A 4,316-nucleotide genomic window follows, 5' to 3' on the forward strand; every position below is an offset into this window, starting at 1 on the left:
CTGTGGGACTATACCACATTCCTCTAGGTATTTGGCAAAAGGCCATGAATGTTGTTGACCTGAACCGTCATATCTGTCATAGTATTCACGGTCAGATCTGACGCACTTAATCCTTTTGCTGAGTTGATTTTCAACCTCAGCCTTAAAAGTTTTGAACACGTCCACCGATTGGGACTTTTCATGAATTAGAAAAATGTATGCATAACGAGAATAATCGTCTATGAATGATATGAAATATCGTTGACCATTCCAGGAAGCCGTAGGGAATGGCCCACAGATATCCGTATGTATCAATTCTAAGACGTCCGAAGCTCTATATGCACCATATTTCGATTGTTTGGTTTGTTTTCCTTTTATGCATTTAACACAAACATTAAGGTTTGTGAAGTCAATGGAATCCAAAATCCCATCTGACACAAGACGCTCAATTCTCTTTTGAGAAATGTGACCTAGGCGCTTGTGCCATAATGCACCTGAATTATTATTTTCAATCTTACGCTTAGTACCACGTGATTCCACATTCAGGGTTTCGCTATAATCAGTTATGATATTCAGCATATAAAGGTTGTCATTCAACATAAGTGAACCAGTTCCAATAACATTTGAATTTAAAGACAATTGAACCGAATTGTTTCCAAATGAACAACAATAACCAAATTTGTCCAAATATGAAACAGAAATCAAATTCCGTCTAAAAGACGGTACAACAAAAGTGTCTTTCAAATCCAAATAGAAACCAGTACATAATAATCAAATAGAAACCAGTACACAATAACAATCTAAAATGCCATAAAGCTTCCACTTCTACCGATTTTCCATCGCCAACGTAGATGTATCTTTCAACATAATTAGGCTTTCGGTAGATCAGGAAATCCTGCATTGAAACACTGATGTTAGAAGTTGAACTGGAGTCTAACCACCAGGTGTTTCCAGGTACTGAAGTTAAATTGACCTCAGAACAAACCAAAGCAAGAAATGTACCTTTCTTAGCACGCCAGGCGTGATACTTTACACATTTCTTCTTTTGATGTCCAGTTGCTTTGCAAAAGAAACAGACATCATCCTGCTTCTGTTTCTTTTGCACTGAACCCTTAGCAGCTTCATTCTTGGGCTCTGAAGTGATTTTCCTTTTGCCCTTGTCTTTAGAGGTAGTAACATAATGGGCACTTTCAGTCCTCTCTCGCTTCAATCTTTCCTCTTCTTGCACACAAAATGAAATGAGCTCATTAAGAGTCCATTTCTCCCTTTGACAGTTATAAGAAATCTTAAACTGACTGAATTGTGCAGGAAGAGACAGTAAGACCAAATGAATGAGCAAGTCTTCCGACATGTCAAGCTTAAGGGCCTTAAGTTTTGAAACGATGTTGGACATTCGATTAAGTTTTGTAACAGAGTACTTGTTTCCGCCTTATCGCTCTTTGCAAAGCATTTTTCAATCTCAGTGAGGAAAGCTTTGGCATTGTGTATCTCATCCAGGATAGTACCCCTAAAGACCTCTGGAATGACGCGCTTAATGATCATTAGACTCATGCGATTAGAGTGATCCAACTTCTCATAATCCTTCCTCTCTTCAGAGGCACTGGATTCCGAAGGAGAAGGGGGTTGCTCTACCCTTAATGCATAGTCCAGATCCATGCAGCCAAGAACAATTTCCATGTTCTCTTTCCAATCCTTAAAATTTTCACCATTAAGGACCGGAACCGAATTCAAATTTGCAGATATAGAAGCAATTGATGTAGCTGATTGACAGACAAAAGACAGAATTAAAATATGCTCACAACTTAAAATTATCAATGTGCTTAAACAATGGTATGTCCAGATCAAGATATCTAGTGCTCCATTAATATCAAGTCTTTGGACAGTGATATTAACTACAAGTGGTACTCTTGTTGTAATGATCAAACATTCATAATAAGACATGTCAACTGACAAATCCCTCTTTGGATTGATTCATCAGTCACACGTATAAAACTTTAGAATTATGACATGTTTATCATCACAGGTGTATATGGTATTCGGCCATCTTTGGATTGATTCATCAGTCATATGTATAAAAATTTAGAATTATAACATGTTTATCATCACTGGTGTGTATGATCTTCGGCCAAATATCAACTTTCCTTTGGCCCAGCTAATACTCGCATGAATAATCATACACACTTACATCTAATATTCCATATGAGTTATATCCATAAGAGAGGTCACTTTGGCGACATTTCACTTCAATTGGCTCACTTGAAATAACAGACAACTTAATGGACAACCAAATAACAATTAAAACCAATGCATAATGATACCAAAGCCCCATAAACTTTATCGTATTCTCGCTTGGGCGAGGTACTCTCGCTTGAGCGCAATGGAAGCCAATGCTTCTGTTTGGCTCTCGCTTGAGCGAGCCTTATGCCGCCCGTACACTCGCTTGGGCGAGGATCTTCTCGCTTAAGCACAATAGAAGCCAATGCTTCTGTTTAGCTCTCGCTTGAGCAAGCCACTGTCGCTTGGGCGAGAGACTCTCGCTCGGGTGAGAGCACATGCATCGCTGTTCTTGGAAAAATCACCCCAATAATCAACAAAATAGCATAAATACATTGATTCATATCATATATATATACATTTACATATGGAATAGCATGAATGTCTATCCTAATCGATCCATGGCATAAATAAAAACACCAAAACCCTAAATCAATCCATATTTTGGGGAAGAAAAGCTAGAACCCTAATTTCACCCATGATTCAAATTGGGGTGGCTCTGATACCACTTGTTGGAGAATTTCTTCATCTATAATCCTTAGATTGAACGCGGAAATCCTTAGGACCATGGCTTCGTTCCCATAACCTAATGTTTATGCCCATACATAAACCCAAATGGAACAACCATGGTCCAAACCGAAGAAACCCCAAATGATTTCATGGTGAAGATAAAGAACATACATTGATTAGCCATTTGGAATCTCGAAAGTATGAGGGTGTGATGATCTTCCAGATGTTAGAGCGCCTTATGATTTTCCTTGTTGATTCTCTAGAGGGGAATGAGAATCCTTAGGGAGAGTAATGCTTGAGTTGAGATGTTGCCTTATGGGGAGAGATAGCCTTATCCTTATCCTTATGGATGACTTGATAGTGTTTTATCCTTATGGATAACACTATCCTCATCCACCTTAGTTCTCCTTAACCCTACACTTGAAAACTCGTTGCTCTACAAATGGAGACCATAACCCATAAAAGTAACCTCGTAGCGGTTACTACTTAAGTTGCAATAAATCTGATTCAGTCTCTTCATCAAATCAGAAATTGCCTGAAGGTATCTACACTTATTATTATTTCATGACACATATACCCTTAGCCACCAAATTAATTACTGAATATCATTTTATATTTTGGTTAATTACATAATGACCATAACACAATCATAGAATTATATTTGTGACCCACAAATTGTCAGAAATTCTAACAGATTAATATAACTTGTGCGTAAGAACGACATGCACAAATCGAAAAAAAGTCAAGAAAAATTTAGGTTGTTTAGACAACTTGTGCTTAATAAAAGATTACATGTGAAAATAGTCAATACAAAATTTCTTAAAAAAAATCATTTCTTTCGGTATACGGAATTAAAGAATTTTTTTGGGTCAGTAATACAGGTTCTTTAAACAAGCATACATGTTCCATCCCAATTATCCGGACATTTTAGCTATCCGAGATAGTTTTTCATTTAGTCAAGCAAAGACCGAGCATAACCAATCAAATGACTTGGTCAGAGTCATTCCCCTTACATCAGACATCCTAGGTCGAGGTTAGAACCATTACCTGTCTCACACGTCGCCAACAACGCACTGCCAAGCCACAAGTTACAAGTTAACTATGCACAGAGTATGGTCCTACCAAAGACACCTGATGTGGGAAAGCATCCCCTGACAAGCCAAGATGGTCGACCACACCATCAGTACCTCTAGGGTCACATCATCCAACTCAACCACTTTAAATAGGGGTCTCCCTCAATAGGAAGTATCATTTAGAACTCATTACTTGTCATTATTATTATCCACTTACTTCTCATATCTTCTTTATTGCTCTCGAGCATTACCTCTTCTGTCTTACTGATTTTATCATTGGAGAACCTTTTCAAATACTTCCACTGGTAGGTCCAAGTCTACCTTCATCCAAATTCCAGAAGAATTCCAACCCGGATATTTAAGAAGTCCTACCGATCCTCCAATCCTATGAAACTTTTTCATCTACACAAGAACAATACATAATGTAATTCTAGCAATTGTTTCCAAACATAAAACCTAGACATAAAGCATATATATATA

This window comes from Lupinus angustifolius, chromosome LG12, assembly GCF_001865875.1.
Source record: "Lupinus angustifolius cultivar Tanjil chromosome LG12, LupAngTanjil_v1.0, whole genome shotgun sequence".
Lineage (NCBI taxonomy): Eukaryota > Viridiplantae > Streptophyta > Magnoliopsida > Fabales > Fabaceae > Lupinus > Lupinus angustifolius.